Below are 6,731 nucleotides of genomic sequence, written 5' to 3' on the forward strand. Positions count from 1 at the left end.
TTTTGTGTTTTTTTTTTGGTAGCAATTTTTCTGTGAACTATTATTATACTTAAAGAATTGCTCTTTTATACTGTTGAAGTTATTGAAAGGACACAACTTAGAAACTTCAGAGTCCAGAAACATGATTTTAGAGTTTAATATACTTTCAAAATTTGCTATTCAACTATGCAGTGTTGGTCTTCCCATTTTCCATCCTTTCTCTCATCTGTTGGAGGAAATTTACTACATACAAAAGCAGAGATTGTTTTCTATCCTCTAAATGACCATTTTTGGCCACAGGCACATAACTCTGCTTGGCAAGTCATTACCTTTAATCATATTTTCTCTCAGTCAAGAATTGTGGGTTGTTTTTTTTTGTTTGTTTTTGTTTTTTCAGGAAATATAAGGATTAATTTTGAAATAAAATAGCCTGAGTGTGAAGAACATTGTTGGTACCATTCCTGTTGAGACTATAGAAATCCAATTTTATTTCAGTAATTCACATATTAGGTGGGCTACTAAGAAATAAGAATGTTTTCATTGAATACTTGAGATTGTTGAAGAACATGCATCATGTGTTTCACAGCAAAGGTATATTAGTATAGAAATTACTCTTTGAACAAGTGTATTTTTCTGTCATTGATCCTATCCTTTGGAACATTTTTTCATTAGATATTTGGTTCATGGAACAAAGAGTTTGCTTGACAGATTTGTAGGACAGGCTCTGAATAGTTTCTTTAATTTTGGGCAACAGAAGCATGACTCAAAAGCTAAACCAACAAGGGTGAAATAAAAGATTTTAAGTTCCAATAAGTTAAATTACCTCTGTGAGGATAACAGGGAGACTTCTTGTAGTAGTGATCAGTCAGGAAGTATTTAATTGATGGACACAGCTACACACATATAAAAACGCATAGCAGTTTTAGGCTTATGGGAAACTGTTAAGGTCAGGAAAGATGACCTTTTTGTGTTTGTTTGTTTTGGGTGTACTAGTTAGGCCCCAGTTAGCAGTCCCAGTCCTTGGGGCACTTACATGCTAGGAAGGATATTGACTATAACTGAAGAACTGGGAAAGTGCGGTTTGGCAGAGTTAGGACTTTTAATTTGAAAAACAAAAAGTGAAAATATTGTGACTTCTGATGTTTAGGAAGTCTGAGTGGTCTTACAATTTTTATTCCTCTGGAGCAGTGCTTCTCAAAGTAGAATCTCTGGACCAGCACCAGCATCACCTGGGAACTGAGAAACATAGACTCTTAACTTTGATTCCACATCTACTGAATCAGCAACTATGGGAATCGGATCAGCTATTCAGGGAATTCTGGTGTACCCTTAAGTTTGAGAACCACTGCTCTAGAGAATGTGTACTTAGGATCAGTGTGCATAGATTAAAGGGAGACATTTTAGTTGAAAGTGAAGAAGAACTTTCTAACAGCAGCTGTCTTGTAATTGTATGGCAAGCTTGAGAGTTTCTTATAAACAGGAAATGTTTAGAGAATTGTCGGAGAATGCAATGCTTACATATGCTAGACATTGCACTAGGGACTTTATGTATTATTAGACCCTTACATCTCTGGGAGAGAGGTATTATCTTCTATAAAAATAAAGAGGCTGAAGTTTAGAGGAATGAGGTGTAATTTATACTAAAACATACCCACTTTGTCTGTATTTGATTTTTGACAAATGTATTCAGAGTAGCACCATCCCAATCAGGATACAGATTTTATCAGTTTCTTCCACATCCCTTTGCTGTCACTCTACCCCTACCCTGGCCCAAGTGACCACCGATCTGCTTGCTGTGGTTATAAATTAGTTTTGCCTGTTCAAGAATTTAAAGTCAAATACTGTATGGTCTTTTTCTCAGGCTTCATTGTCTCAATTATAATTGAGATTCCTTTATGTTGTTGAAACACGTATGTTTCACTAATTTCAATTTTTATTGATCAGAATATGTTTGTGTATGTTTTAAGCCTATTATTGATGGACCTTTGGGTGTCCATGTTTTGGTTAGTATAAATTAACTTGCTCTGAATATTTCTGTATAAGTCTTTTTGTGGACATACTGTTTGCATTTCTCTTGAGTAAATTTATAGGAATACAATGACTGGACGTAAGATAGGTGTAAGTTTAACTTTTAAGAAGTTGCCAAACAAGCTTCCCAATGAAGTTGTAACATTTTGCATTCCTGTCAACAAAAAGAGTGTTCTAGTTGTTCCTATAAAATTGGTTGGTTGCATTGATTTTCTGTATTGTCTGTTTCATATTTTATTGATTACCTTTTTATCTTTATTAATCCCATTCTTCTACTTTTGACTTAGTTGGCTCTTATTTTTCCAGAGTCTAAGCATGAAGATTTAGATCATTGATTTTAGACCATTTTTTTCTAATAATCATTTAAAATTACAAATTTCACCCTGCATACTGATCTAGTTTCCTCTACAGACTTTGATATCGTGTGTTTTCACTTCCGTTAGTTCAAACTATTTTTTCGTTTTTCTTAACGATTTTTTCTTTGAATTATTACTTGGAAATGTGTTAATTTCCAAATACTTAAGGTTTTCCAGATATATTTTTAAGTCTTCTTTATTGTTAATTTTCTTTCACTTACTGAAAGGAATATTGAAATCTCCAGCCATAATTATGGATTTATCACATTCAATTCTTTTGAGTTTTACTTCATGCATTTTGAATCTCATTATTAGGTGCAAACATATTTAGGATTATTATGTCTTGCTAGTGATTTGACACCTTTGTCATTACTTCAGATAATATTTGTTTCAGATAATATTTTTTGCTCTGAATCTACTTTAATATTAAGATAGCTTCTCCAGCTTTCTTTTGATGAGAGTTTGCATGGTAGGCATATTTCTTGTTCTGCTAGCAATGAATTCTCAGTTTTATTTGGAATGTATCTTTTGTCTTCATCTATAGAATTCTTGGTTGATTTTACTTTTTTTTCCCCCCAGCATTTTAAATATTTCATTCTACTACCTTCTGTTATTTCTTCTTGATGTTTTCAATATTTTCATTTTTTCTTTGGCTTTTTAGCAGTGTGACCAAGATGTGTCTAGTTTTAATTCTCTTTGTGTTTATCTTGGGTTTTATTTAGTTTCTTGGATTAGATTATTATGAGTAGTATTATTGTAGTATCAGTTTGGGGATTTTTTTTTTAACGTTTATTTTTGAGAAAGAGACAGAGCACAAGTGGGGAAGAGGTAGAGAGAGAGGGAGACACAGCATTTGAAGCAGGCTCCAGGCTCTGAGCTATCAGCACAGAGCCTGATGCAGGGCTCAAACTCACGGACCATGAGATCATGACTTGAGCCAACTCAACAAACGAGGCACCCAGGTGCCCCTGGTTTGGGAAATTTTTAACCGTTATTTATTCATATCATTTCTGTGATCCTTTTTCTCATCTTCTTTGAGAGTCCCATTATTTATGTGCTGGAATGTTTGATGTCCCCCCCCCCCCCCATGCTGATGCTTTGTTCATTTTTTTAGTCTTTTTTTTTTTTTTTAATTTTTTTTTAACGTTTATTTATTTTTGACAGAGAGACAGAGCATGAGCAGGGGAGGGGCAGAAAGACAGGGAGACAGAATCCGAAGCAAGCTCCAGACTCTGAGTTGTCAGCACAGAGCCTGATGCAGGGCTCGAACTCACAGACCGTTAGACCATGATTGAGCTGAAGTCGGATGCTCAACCGACTGAGCCACCCAGGCGCCCCTTTAGTCTTTTTCCTTTATGTTCTTTGGACTGGATAATTTCATTGATCTTGAAGTTCATTGATTCCTTCTTATGTCATTTCATAGTTGATAGCTAATTTATTTTTTGTTTTAATGTTTGTGCAATCTGATATTTAATTTTTCATTTTAATGTTTGTGCATATTAACTCTAGAGTTTCCATTTTGCTCTTTTATGTAGGTTCAGTTTTTCTATTGCAATTCCCTATTTGTTGTCTCATTGTTATCTTTTTCCTTTAATTCTTTGAATATATTTATAATTGCTTTGAAGTCTTTGCTAAATCCAACATCTGGTTCTACTCAGTATCAGTATATTTCTTTCCTTCCCATAACCCCATGTCTGGTAATTTGTGGCTGAAAACTTAATTTTAGATAATATATTTTAGCCATCTTTATGTGTTTTTTTTTTTTTTCTGATTTTTATGTTTCATAGCTTACCTAGACTTAAACTGTGTAATTTATCTTCCTTTCACTGTGCAGTGTCTGATGTTTCTGCTCAGTTGTTGTTGTTGTTATTATTATTATTATTATTATTATTATTATTATTATTTTTAAGCCTGGCTTCATCTTTCTGTCTGCATAGTTTCGTGACCAGATAATCATTTGGGCAGTTTGAGCTCAACGTCTTAAATGAGGCTTGAAGTCGGCTGAGCTATAGGTGGGCTGAGGAACACATTCCAAGATTGCAACCAGTTCTCAGTATCCTTTGGTTTTCACTTCCCCAGTTTAGCATTCATTTGGTTATGTGTCAGTCAAGATTGTATCTTAGTCCCTCTATGGCTCTTTTATTTCCAGGATCTCTCAGTTCAATAACTGACTGGTCTCTCAGTGGTCATGAACTAGAATTGTAACCTTGGGCTAGCAAAGCTATAGATTTTCCCCCATCCTTTTTGAACCACGTCTGCCACTTTTATCCAGCAAAGCCATAGGTTTTCATATGTCTACATCCTGAATTGAGTCCACTACTCTGGCTGCAATCAGCTTGAACTTACACAGCTACAGTTTTTACTGACCAAGTGACAGGTGTGTTCTAACAACACCAGGTGGAGAATGCCATAGAGTTGCTGCCGTTTTTATGTAAAGCTAGTTTCTTAGCAATAAACATTGTTTAATTTGCCTAATTTGGATCAGTTTTAAGTATGCCGATTGGTTGTTTTTGACAGTTTTATCCACTCATTTTTAATACTTCTCTGTAGAGGGAGATCACCCAATTTCCTCCTGTTTCACTTAGTGTAAGTAGCCCTTCACTGATTCATTTTTTCATTGCTTTTTGTAGATCTAAATTTCAATCTGATATCATTTTCCTTTAGTCTGAAAACCTTTTTTTTTTTAAGCTTTTCTTGCAGGGCAGATCTGGTGAATTCTCTCAGGGTTGTTTTGTTTTGTTGGTTTTGGTGGGGCCTAAAATGTCTTTAGTATGCAGTGTTCTTTGGAAAGCATTTTTAATGGATATAGAATTGTACTTTGATGGTTTTTTTTTCTTGAAAAATATTTTTTGTCTTTTGGTTTACATTTTTTTCTGAAGAGAGATTTATATCCTAATTTTTCTCCCTATGTGTTTTTGTTTCTTTTATTTTACTTACTACAGCTACTTGTGAGATTTACAACTTCTCTTTATAACTAGTTTCCTGGAGTTTGATTAAGATGTGTCTTGACACTATTTTTCTTTGTAGTTTCCTGTTTATATTGCTTTGTATTTATTGGGATTCTTGGATTTGTGAGTTTATATACTTTATTAGACTTGGGAAAATTTAGCTGTTTTCTTGAAATATTTTTCTGCCCTGTCCATTGAGACTCTAGTTTTATATTTCTGACTTCCTGATAGTGTCCTGTAGAGTCTCTCTTTTTCTTCTAGGCCTTTTCTCACTGTCCTTCAGTTTGAATAGGTTCTGTTACCTTCAAGTTCACTAATCTTATGCACAGTCTAATCTGCTTTTAAGACCATGCAGTGAAATTGTCATTTTAAATACTGAGTTCCTCCACTCTGGAAGTTAAGTTTCATTTGGTTCTTTTTTTGTATTTTACATTTCTTATTCTGTTCATGATTTTTTAAAAATTTCTTATATTAATAATAGCCCTTTTGAAGTCTTTGATTAATTCCATCTGTCATTTCTAGATCTGTTTCTGTTGACTGGTATTTTTCCTGGTTGTGGGTCATATATCCTGCGGTTCTGTATGTGCATTAATTTTTATTGGATGCTGGCTATTTTGAATATTGCATGGTATTGTTACATTTTTGAATGTCTGAATTCTGTTGTCTTTAAACAGTTTTGAACTTTGTTTTAGCGGGCAGTTATTTGATTAACTGCTTGATCCCTTTTCTTGCTTGTTTTTCACCTTTTTTAGAGTAGTTAAGCTTGACAACTGAGACATTACTTTTCTGGTGTTCTACTCAATACCCTGGAGATCACTAAGGTGTCTGTGTCTTGGATCACCAGAAATCAAATGTCTTCCAGCCCTGTGTGAGCTCTGGTAATTTTTCAGCTTACAGTTCTCAGCATATCTTTTCCCAGTATTTTTTTTTTTGGGGGGGGGTCTGGCTTTGTGGAGTCACACTCAATGCATATGTAGCTTAGTAATCATCCAAAGATGCAAGAAAAGAAACCCTTATGCAGATTTTTGTACGCCTTTTCTGTTTCGCTCTTTTTCCAGATCTCTGCTGTGCATATTCAACCACCTTAGCTTCTGAATTCTCTTTTCTCCAGCTCATTGTTATCGCAGTTGTCTGCCTGGATTTGCCCTTCTTATCCTGCAGGAAAGTGCCTCTAGGCAAAAATCAGGTGACCTTAGTTTACCTCATTGGTTTTTTTTCTCTTATGCCTTACAGTCTTGCATTCTCTGTTCAACATCTATTACAGAGTTGCTTCATGTATTTTGTCTAGTTTTCTAGTTGTTTACAGTGGGAAAGCAAGTCCAGTATCAGTTACTCTTACATAATTGGTAGTGAAAGTCTTAAAGATTTTAACTGAAAGCCCTAATTTCTGTAAAACTCTATGATTTAATGTATTTTTTCC

This window comes from Lynx rufus, unplaced genomic scaffold, assembly GCF_022079265.1.
Source record: "Lynx rufus isolate CCGP_SWC_20201006 ecotype Redwood Valley unplaced genomic scaffold, mLynRuf1.p SCAF_1, whole genome shotgun sequence".
NCBI classification, from domain to species: Eukaryota; Metazoa; Chordata; class Mammalia; order Carnivora; family Felidae; genus Lynx; species Lynx rufus.